Genomic DNA, 12,359 nt, shown 5'->3' with positions numbered 1-12,359 from the left:
TCTGTATTCTTTTATATAATGATGTACCTGTCTCTCCTACATATTTTCTTTTCTTACAATTTATACAAAATATACCATATCAAGGTTGCTATCCATGTATGACAGATTTAAGACTGAATATTTGTTTCTTTATTTGCGATTTCACTTATCTTTACCAATATATTTGCACACTTTACATGTGCGTTTTACAGGTTTAAATGTTTCTTAATGTATCTATGATACCTTTATGTTTATTGTGGACTAAAATGTCAGCCATAGATAGATAGATATTTTATTTTTTATTTTAAATCAGTTTATTTAAATAATTAACCAACAAAATACAATCCACAATAAAACATACATGTACATTCATACTTTATAATTCCCCCCTCTACAAATACATTTCCCCCCCTCCCCCCTCAAGAAAGGAATTAGTAGCCATAACAGTATGTAACACCCTCCATTGTAAATCTCCACCACGTTTCTGCAGTGGTGGCTTATACAGAGACCTCCAGGCTGGAACTATGGCCTCATGCACCTGTAATTTTGCACGCCAGTGTGTGTCGGGACTCCCTTTAAGGTTTTGGTAGTATTTAATTTTAACACACAAACAATACAATTCTTTCTTATCAGTGGCCCTAACTAAGGTTTAAGGTATAACTGTATCTAAACTGCAAAATCTCTCCTGGCCTGTCCTCAATCTGCTCCACAACTGGACTACACTGTAGCTCAAAATCTGGGGGCTCTGACTCTAAACCAACAGCACCTGTAAAAAACTCCTCCAGTACAGCTAGCCCATCCCCTGATAAGGCAGCACGCATTTGCATTAGAAAAACATTAATAAACCGTACTGACCTCACTCCCAACTGACCTGCCAAGAGCTCAGGGCTTTTCCAGTCTCATCTATCCAAGTTTAATAGATGGGACTCTTTAAGCACTTTACTAGAAATTAAAATCTTAATAAAACTCTGAGATTCAAACACTGGACAGGTCAAGGCTTGATTATAAATCAAAGGCTCCTCTAAAAGCCAATACAATCCCTCTGTACCAACCTCCTGCTGAACCTTAAACCTTCCCCACATTTCCAGCATCCCTTTATAGAAATTTGGCAAAACAGCAAGATTAAGTTTTTGTGAATTTATTATAAATATTTGTCTGTCAAAATCCAGATCTTCTACCTTTTGCAGGAAACCAAAAGCTATAGCTCTCCAAGGGAGAGACTCTGCGTGAAACAGCAGCCTCTGTAGAGACTGGAGTCTAAAAGCTGCAACTCTGCTACTGACATCCACCAAACCCTGCCCCCACTCTGCCACAGGCAGAACCAGCACACTCTGCTTAACCCAGTGAATACCATCCCAGAAGAAATCTATCAAAAGCCTTTGGATCTCCTTAACTAGGGACTGTGGGGGGTCAACACATCTGAGTTTATGCCATAACATTGAGACAACCAAATTATTTATAACCAAGACCCTTCCCCTAAAGGATAATTTCGTTATAAGCCAGCGCCAATTTTGAAGCCTACCTCGTACCTGCTCAATAATCCCATCCCAATTCTCTTTAGCCACCCCCTCTCCTCCCAAAGACACCCAAAAACTTAAACACTTTTTGATTCCACTGCAAACCTGCAGGTAAATCCGGGGGCCTAACACCTACCCAATCCCCCATTAAAAAAGCATTACTTTAGCCCAATTAACTTTTGCAGAAGACACTCTTTCAAACAATTTCTGACAGTCATCTAGAACCTGTACATCCTGGCTATTCTTTATAATTACTGTAATGTCATCTGCATAAGCCACCACTTTTACAGGCTCCATTAGCACACTTGGAATAACCAGACCACTCAGTAAAGTGCGTAGTCTATGTAAGGGGTTCAATTGAAAGAGAATATAGCATTCCAGATAAGGGACAACCCTGACGAATGCTCCTCAACACTGGGAAAGGAAAACTAAGACTGCCATTAAGTTTCAATACACTATAAATGTTATTATAAAGCAACTTAATGTGTCCTACAAACTTCGGACCAAACCCAAATGCCTTAACTACATTATACAAATAATTATGGTAAACTCTATCAAATGCTTTCTCTTGATCCAACATAATAAGACCTGCTTTGAAACCAAACAGTCTGGAGGCATCTAAAAGATCTCGGACTAAAAGAATATTATCAAAAATTGACCTGTTGGACACACAAAAAGTTTGTTCTGGCCGCACAACAGTATTCAATACGGTACCTAAGCGGATTGTCAATACTTTAGACAGTATTTTATAATCCGAACACAAGAGACTTACAGGACGCCAATTCTTTATATTACACAGGTCTCCCTTCTTTGGCAGTAAACCTATGACTGCACGACGACAGCTCAAAGGCAGCTCATGTGTTCTCTCCGTAAAGACCTCCAACAGATCTTGTCCAATCTGTGGCCAAACAGTCTTAAAAAAATCAACAGACAGTCCATCAATTCCTGTAGCCTTCCCCATATTTACTCCATCCAGAGCCTCTGTGAGCTCCTGCAGTGTCAACTCTCTTTCAAGCAACTCCCTATCCTCTTCCAGAACCTGAGGCAGATCCTGGAGAAATCGCTGAGCCTCCTCCGACACATCCACCGCCTCATCCCTGAACAGTTCTGAGTAGAAATCCACTGCCAACCTCCAGATCTCCTGAGGCTCATACAACAATTGTCCCGTTTCTGTCCGCAGACAGTGCATCATTTTTCCCTGAGTGTTTTTCTTTTCCAAGGCAAAGAAATACTTTGTAGGTGCATCCATCTGGGCAATATTCTGAAATCGCGACTGTACCAACACCCCCTGTACTTGTATGTCCAACAGATCAGCAAGCCTCCTCTTTTTCAATTTCAAGTCCTCAAACAATATATTACTGTATTTGGACTCCAGAGCTCTATGGAGCTCAGTAATATCCTCCTCCAGATCTTTCATTTCTACACTAGTGCTCTTTGTAACATTTTTAGTATATTGTTGACTCAGCATTTTAATTTGAACCCTTGTCACATCCCACCACTGTTGCAATGAAGTAAAACCTATTTTTTTCTGTCTCCATCTTTCCCCAAAAAAACTAAAACATTTTAAAAAATGAGCATCCTGCAGCAATCTATTATTAAAATGCCAATAAGAAGAATGAACATTTATTTTAGATACAACCATATCTAAAACAACCATACTATGGTCTGTGAAACCGTAGGTAAAAAGTCACACTTTGTGAAAAGATTTAAAGAATGTTTAAAAACATAAAACTTATCTAACCTGGCTAATGAAATCCCCCCTGCACTACCTGTAGCCCAAGTGTATTGTCTGACATTATTATGAATTGATCCCCAGATGTCTACAAATTCATGAGCATCCAACCCTGTAACCATTTCCCTAACTGCTTGAGGGTGCGGCTCAAGGCTATTCCTGTCAGATTTAGCATCCAAGGTGCAATTAAAATCACCACCCAATACAATCACTTCTTCAGGCTTACACTGGGCTAACAATTCATTTAGTATTTTAAAAAACTTAACTTTTTCCCTCCCATCATTAGGAGCATACACGTTAATAAAAAGAAACGTTCTGCATCCCACACAAGCCTTCACTTGCGATAATCTTCCTTGTACCACTTCAGTTACAGTAAAAGAATCAGGTTTAAAATCTGGAGCAAATAATACAGCAACACCTGCACTAAAATTTGTACCATGGCTTAAAACAACCTCCCCTTTCCATTCATTAAACCAATCTGCCTGATTAACCTTATCTGTATGTGTCTCCTGAAGGTAAGCTACCTTAATTTTCTCCTGTTCCAAATACTCAAAGCAAATTGCCCTCTTTATTGTATCCCTCCCACCATTTACATTTAAAATGCCCAACTTAATATTCTGCATGGCGATATTATATAGAGAGAACCATGACATTATCCAAATAGTAAACAAGAAGTAATCAGGAAAAGAAAAATGCATTTTATTTGAGTTCATCACTGTTACTCTTTTTAAGGGAAACACAAACTTTACTAATCGAGTACTTTAAATCGATCTTTTTCTTTTTTCTCAAGTCCTAGCGCTGCCGTATCTCTCATCACCTGATTAGCGGATCCTACAAACAGCATGACATCGGGAAAGTGATCCCTCACATTAATCCCTCTACGATCTTTAACAAGATGGCTCGCTGAAAGCTCATAACTACACAAAGAATCTGTGTCACTTCCTCCCTCTTCACCGTCACTGTCTGCACTATCATGCTCTAGAGCCTGAGGTGCATCACCTTTCTTTGGGACTGAACCTTCCACCTCCGTCACTGCTCTCTCATCGCACGCAACATTACCCAAACTCATACCACATTTAGCAGGAATACCACTATGTTGGACTTTTCTTATTCGTTTCCTTTTAGGGAACTTAAAAGCTACATCTTCATTACTTCCTACTTCTCCAACCCCCTCTCCTTCAATCACCATTCCTGTTCCTGTCTGTTCACTAACCTGGAGCTCGTCCTCTCCCTCACTCCCCTCCCTGACTTCTCCACCACATACCTGTTCTCTATCCGGACCCCCTTGACCTGCAACCTCAGGCTCTGCCACAGCCTCTGTAGTTCCCACAGTATCAAGCTCAACCCTCACACTCTCTGCCGAAACCCCTGCCTCTGAGCTGGCCGGCTCAGCTGCGCCGCCTTCTGTATCGCTCTCAACCACATCACTTTCAGCAGCAGATCTTTTACAGTTTTTTGCAATATGCCCTACACACCCACACACATAACATTTAATTTGTTCAGAAAATGCAAAAACAATATATTTACTGCCATCAACACGAAACCTAAAAGCAATATTCAGTTCGGTATCTGGATTATTTAGCAACATATACACCTGTCGTCTAAATGAAATTACATGTTTTAAATCTTGTGCTTTACATCCCAACTGAATCATTGTGATTTCTGACATTATTTTGCCATGGCGGCTCAGCTCATTAAACAACAGCTCATTCTTTAAATAAGGTGGTACATTTGAAATTATAATTTCTCGCAAGAACAGCGAGAGGCAAAACCGAAACCAAAACACCCTCAATGACTAACCCCTCCTGAACAACTCGATGCACAAGCTCTTCAGCTCTTAAAAATACAATATTACAATATTACTGAATTACAAGTGGTACATTGAAATTTCGTTCTGTTTGATATTTTATTTTAAAACACTGAAACTCAAAATCAATTATTGTAAGGTGACATTGGTTTTATGTTGGGAAATATTTTTAAGAAAAATAAAAAACTGAAATATCTTGCTTGCATAAGTATTCAACCCCTGTGCTGTGGTAGCTCCCAGTTTACACCGATGAAAGAAATTGCCCTAACGAGGACACAATTACCTTACCATTGGCCTCCACCTGTGAACCATTAAAGTTGCTGTCACATTTTCTGGATAAAAACCCCACTGTTGAAGGATCATTGGTCAGGCTGTGAATCTGAAGGAAAATGAAGACCAAAGAGCATTTTACAGAAATTACAGATAAAGTAATACAAATGCGTAGATTAGGGAAAGGGTACAAAATAATATCCAAGTGTTTGGATATCCCAGTGAGCACAGTTGGATCAATAATCAGGAAGTGGAAGCTGCATCACACCACCCAGGCACTGCCAAGAAAAGGCCGTCCCTCAAAACTCAGCGCTCAAACAAGAAGGAGACTTGTGAGAGAAGCCACAGAGAGGCCAACAATCACTTTGAAGGAGCTACAGAGTTCAGTGGCTGGGAGTGGAGTAATGGTGCACCAGTCAGCCATATCAAGAGCTCTGTATAACACTGGCCTGGTATGGGAGGGTGGCAAGAAAGAAGCTGTTACTCAAAAAGTACCATCTGAAAGCACGTCTGGGAGTTTGCCAGAAAGCATGAGAATGACCCAGCTGCGATGTGGGAAAAGGTTTTGTAGTCAGATGAGACCAAGATAGAGCTTTTTGGCCAAAACTCAAAGCGATATGTGTGGCGCAAACCTAACACTGCCCATGCCTCAAGACACACCATCCCTACAGTGAAGTATGGTGGTGGCAGCATCATGCTGTGGGGATGCTTCTCATCAGACACACCATCTTCTCTTCAGCAGGGACTGGGCATCTTGTTAAAATTGAAGGAAGAATGGGTGGAGCAAAATACAGGGAAATATTGCAAGAGAACCTGCTTCAGTCCGCTAAAAAAACTGAAGCTTGGGAGGAAATTCACCTTTCAGCAGAACAATGATCCCAAGCACAAGGCCAAAGCAACATTGGAGTGGCTCAAGAACAAAAAGGTGAATGTCCTACAGTGGCCCATTCAAAGTCCTGATCTCAATCCCTTTGAAAATCTGTGGCACTATTTGAAAATTGCGGTCCACAAGCGTCGTTCAATCAACCTGAACAACCTGGAGCAAATCTGCCAAGAAGAATGGGCCAAAATCACTCCGACACTGTGTGCAAAGCTGGTATATACTTACCCCAAAAGACTTAAAGCTGTTATTGCAGCGAAAGGTGGCTCTACCAAATATTAATGTGTGGGGGTTGAATACTTATGCAAGCAAGATATTTCAGTTTTTTATTTCTTAAAAATATTTCCCAACATAAAACCAATATCATCTTACAATAATTAATTTTGAGTTTCAGTGTTTTAAAAGAAAATATCAAACAGAACGAAATTTCAACGTGCCATATATATATATATATATATATATATATATATATATATATATATATATATATATATATATTGTAACAGAGCTGCTTCCACTCGGGATCATTGCCCCTTTAAAAACTGACCCAACACACACAGGAATGGATTTTTATGCGCTGACGCGCTATTTTTAATTCACAAAAATGAAACAAACACAAAACAAACACCTAGTTCTTTACGAGCACTAACTAAACTCTCCGGAACACCCTGACTATAAGTGGGACGGCTAAGCCGTTTCCCCACCAAACACAGAACAACAAAACAAAACCTCACCGGGTTAAACTGCATCCACCTTTTTCTCGACTGCTCGGAAGCAGAGCACCTCTTCTGCCTCCTTCTACTCAGCAGCCTCAAACTAAGTAACTGTTCTTCTCTTATACCCTGCACCTGGTACTAATTTACAATTGCCGCCCAGGTGCAGGGGATAATTAAACAATAAATCAATTAACAATTGCCCTGGGAGTGCATTTTCACATTTTTTTCTGCAGGGAGGAAATTAACCCCCTCCCTGCTGTCTTACAATATACACACACAATGTCTTTATGTATTTATGTATTAGGGGTGCATCGATTATTGATCATCTGTCCATCTGTCATAAAACCTTAAGTGTGAGTGCGCTACTTCTAGTGCTAATACGGTAGATTAGCGCATTGCTAGGATACACACTTCAAGCCTACATTACGCATTGGATAAGACAAATCAGAAGTAGGCCAAGTATTCACTTTTTTATTTAAAAATTAAGGCAACACATTTTTTTTGTTTGTTTATTTGTTTTTTTTAAATCTATTCAAGCTACAAATTACCTTTTGTTTCAAAGCATGTTGTGTTTGGATTATATGGCAATATTATAGAAAAAGAAGCTGAATTTAGTACGATCGTTACATTAGTTTGTGAGATTAATTCAAATTATTTGCTTTTGAACATAAAATGTAAACAGTATTGAACAACCATAGTTCAGAAATGACTTCTGTTAAAATGTAGGTTTTTTTTCATTATTATTACAATGGTAATCCGATGCGGACGCACGCATACTCTTCAGTTGTTAAACGGAAGTCCTTTGTATTTCTTTTTTATAATCTGAAGTGTTCCAATTTGAATGCAAGTCATGCGTTGTTGTTGTTGTCGTTGTTGTTGTCGTTGTTGTTATTTATTTCTTAGCAGACACCCTTATCCAGGGCGACTTACAATTGCTACAAGATATCATGTTATTTTTACATACAATTACCCATTTATACAGTTGGGTTTTTACTGGAGCAATCTAGGTAAAGTACCTTGCTCAAGGGTACGGCAACAGTGTCCCCCACCTGGGATTGAACCCACGACCCTCCGGTCAAGAGTCCAGAGCCCTAACCACTACTTAGATCTTCTGTTAAAAAAAACAAACAAACTAATGTTTGTTTATTTTGAAACATCAATGCATTGATTATCGTTGACAAATGTCTATACGATAATCAAATATGAAATTAGGGTGCTGATTGCACCTCTAATATATATATATATATATATATATATATATATATATTGACCCGAGGGAAGACTGTTGTTACCGACAGGGGGCTGTAATGCCCGAACCTGGAGGTAACAATAGTCTTCCCGAGGGGCATTTAATTTTCCACTATTAACTGAGTCTGCAGTACATATTTAATATATGAGTCAGTTAAAATAATGAGAGGCAATGTTGGATAGTAAATATGACTTTATATACTGTAAAGCCTTAAATATTTTCAAGCCTTTTATTATGTGTTTTTCATGTGTGAAAAAAACGTAAATATGTTTGGCATGAATATGCTGTACATATAATGAAGTAATATACTACTGTTATTAACTGTTACTGTTTATATATATATATATATATATATATATATATATATATATATATATATATATATATATATAAACAGGGAGGCAGAAAAATGGCTGACAGCTTGGGGTCCTCTTAAGCCCCCAGCAAGCAGTAGAATCGTATTATTGGATTCTGACAAACAACACTTTTTCATATAATAGTAATATATCAATTTATTTATTTCATTTATTTATTTATTTGGCAGGCGCCTTTATCCAAGGTGACTTACAGGTGTTACAGGGCAGTACTGTACAGGGTTACAATGCAAGATTAATATTTAAATACAGTATAGTTTACATTACGTGCAAATAATTACTAAAATACAATATGAACTAGGATGCAACAAGTTAGGGTTACAAAAAGTTATCTCCACAATTGCATATTACTAGTGCAAGGATAGTGCATCAGCTGAGGATCCAGTAACGTGGTGTGTAGGTCAGGTAAGTCCAGTGCATAGGGGTAGAGCAAGAGATCTACAAGTGCAGTCTAAACAGATGTTACCCCAGTTCAGCTGTTAAACATATTTTCCCCACTAGCCAACAGAGAAAAGAAAACAGTAGCCCATCATAATTTATTATAATATACTTAACTGTTACACACTGCCAGCGTATGTTTAAAAATGCACTTTATTTGCTATTTTTAAATAAATGACCAACAAAATAATTATATACTGCACAGGCGAAAAGAGAGTGAACACATTTTGCCTGCGCTGGGGAAAATAAACAAATGCTGCTGGGGAAGGGATTAACTAATATAAATATGACTTCCAACTAACAGAAGCTACCAGTGTCACAATACATTGGGCATACGGACACGGTGTGTCTTCTGGGAATAGTAGTTTTATCTGGTACACGATGAAAGGTGTTTACAATCAGCAGAAATGCAGAGGACAACTACAACTCCCATAATCCACGCATGGCAACAACGCTGGCTTTGATTAACATTGGTTTAATGGGGACTAAACAGTCAAGGGATTTTCCACGCCATCGAGCAGTGACACAGTTTATTTTTTGTCTACCGTCCCAGGTGTTTTTTATTTTCCTACTGTTATGATGATTTTTTTTTTTTTCCTAGTTAAAATCTCCTTCCAGCATGTCAGTAAAGCAGTGCTTCAGCAGGGGTCAGGAGGGTTTGAGCTGCTCCTCCAATTAAAACCAGGGATCAAACTACGTCATCTGCCATTGCTAGTACTGTACTGTGTGTGGTTATAGCAGATAGGAGTTTGTAACAGAGGCTTGTCTCCTCTGATGAAAAAAAACTCTCTGGGCTCCTCCAATTAAAACCTGTGCTCAGATTACGGGATCTGCTAGTGCTGGTACTGTGGTTAAGAGCAGATAGGACTTTACAACGGAGACTTGCCTCCTCTGAGGAGACAGGACTGCTGTTAATTAGGGACGTTGAATCTAGGGTTTTAGTTAATGTTACAAAATGTTTTTGTTTATTGAACATTATTATATTATAATGCTACACAACCGTATATTCTATACACGGAGACTACTGTATGGAACACCACCTAAGAGAACACTTCGCCTAAGAGAACGCCCTTGTGGTGAAACGTATTTTTCCCCGTTGTAAATGTTCTGCCTAAAAGAACAGGAACTTTGGTTAAAGAACACCTTTTTGGCACTGCTAGCGATTCGTTCAAAACTGATATTGTACTTTTTGTAACCTGGTAACTCATTATCATCAAACTTAAATTTTAAATGGTTTATTCAATCTTTTGAAATGTAACTTGTCATCGCAAGAGTGTCTTGAGGCACACGCAGGGTGGGACTTTGTAGGCTGGTAGCCATTTGATCGCTAGCTTTCAAAACCTGGTGGCCAACTGAACTTTTAAGAACATAAGAAAGTTTACAAACGAGAGGAAGCCATTCATCCCATCTTGCTCGTTTGGTTGTTAGTAGCTTATTGATCCCAGAATCTCATCAGGCAGCTTCTTGAAGGATCCCAGGGTGTCAGCTTCAACAACATTACTGGGGAGTTGGTTCCAGACCCTCACAATTCTCTGTGTAAAAAAAGTGCCTCCTATTTTCTGTTCTGAATGCCCCTTTCTGTTTTCTAAATGTTAACCACTCCGTAATCCATGTGCATGCATTTCCTTGAATCCCTACTGCGTTCAGTTTGAGAATAAATATTTGATGCAGGACTTTGTCAAAAGCTTTCTGGAAATCTGAATAAACCATGTCATATGCTTTACAATTATCCATTGTCGATGTTGCATCCTCAAAAAAATCAAGCAGGTTAATTATACACGATCTCCCTTTCCTAAAACCATGCTGACTGTCTCCCAGGATACTGTTACCATATAGGTAATTTTCCATTTTGGATCTTATTATAGTTTCCATAGGTTTACATATAATAGAAGTCAGGCTTATTGGTCTGTAGTTACCTGGTTCGGTTTTGTCTCCCTTTTTGTTGATCGGTATTACTTTTGCAACTCTCCAGTCTGTCGGTACAACCCGTGTCAAGAGACTGTTGCATGATCTTGGTTAGCGGTTTGTAAATAACTTCTTTCATTTCTTTGAGTACTATTTTGAGTAGTACTACCAGGGGATTTGTTTATTTTAAGAGCTCTTAGTCCCTTTAACACTTCTGCCTTTGTTATGCTAAAGTTATTTAAAACTGGATAGGAACAGGTTGACATGTGGGACATGTTGTCCGTATCCTTCTTTGTAAAAACTTGTGAAAAGTAACCATTTAATATATTTGCTATTTTTTTTGTTTGTCTATGATTTTGCCATTCGTATCTCTTAGACATTTAACATCCTCTTTGAATGTTCTTTTGCTGTTATAATATTGGAAAAACATTTTGGAATTGGTTTTAGCCCCCTTAGCAATGTTCATTTCTATCTCTCTCTTGGCCTTTCTAACTTCCTTTTTTGACTTGCGTTTGCAGTTCCAAGTACTATTTCTGTGTACTTTTATGGTGGCCAACATTTTCAAATGGGTACAATATGAGGAGACATGTATATTTTTCACACACGTTGCTTTTACATGCTTTGTTTTCAGGTAATGGATGTTTTTTATTGTCTTTTGTGGGAGGGGAACTAAATACAATCAATGTGCCAGAGAACTAACTCCATACAATTCCAGGGAACTGTATACATAAAATGCCAGGGAAGAACTTTCTGTGTGCAGTATATACATAAAATGCCAGGCAATAGAACTATATTAATCAAATGCCAGGGAAAATAACTGTAAAAATTGCAGGGAAGTGAACGCAGTTCTTCAGTCAGTCATAAGTGCTTTTTCCATCCATTTATCAAGCGAGTTTATAAATTAGTCGGTAAAATTGCTACAAACATAGTAACGACATAAGGGCGGAAAAATGGTTTTCCATCCACTGCAAATTCTAGCGAGTCAAAGAGAATTCCCTGTGATGTTTTGTGATGTCATAGCCTAATTTGCATGTGTCACTACGTTTTCAGGTTATTTGCAAGAAATATACTTGCTAGATGATTTTCCATACTTTTTTTTTTCTCGCTCGCTAGTCTAGCGAGTATATTCTACCAAGTTAAGCTCTATAATATTATATAATATTATTGTTGTATTTGAAATACTTGCATACCCTGAATTAATGTAAAAAATAAGTGAAGAACTAGAAGGAAAATCTATACACAGACGTATTTCACTTTCAGTTAAACAGTCATATAGCAAAAAGGAGCCTGTTAACCTTTAACTGCTGGGTCTGTGTCAGAATATTCCTTGTAAGAGTATTTAGTCACGTATCAAGTACAACATGCATAATCCTGTGTGTAGTTAAAGTGAATGGTTTCCTGTATGGTTAAGTTACAGACTGATTCTACCATTTCAGACACTGCATCAATTTAACATGAAAAGGTACTGCCTCTAAAGAGCTTCTGTTCTGTA

At 38.4% G+C, this 12,359-nt stretch overlaps 1 protein-coding gene across 2 annotated transcripts in view; it reads left to right on the top strand.

Moving 5' to 3' along the window:
- LOC117394875 (zinc finger CCHC domain-containing protein 2-like) overlaps positions 1-12,359 on the top strand; it is an 88,606-nt gene that overhangs the window by 28,515 nt on the left and 47,732 nt on the right. The window lies entirely within an intron of this gene.

This window comes from Acipenser ruthenus, chromosome 3 (assembly GCF_902713425.1).
Source record: "Acipenser ruthenus chromosome 3, fAciRut3.2 maternal haplotype, whole genome shotgun sequence".
Taxonomy (NCBI): domain Eukaryota; kingdom Metazoa; phylum Chordata; class Actinopteri; order Acipenseriformes; family Acipenseridae; genus Acipenser; species Acipenser ruthenus.
This window is presented reverse-complemented; position numbering and strand designations above follow the sequence as displayed.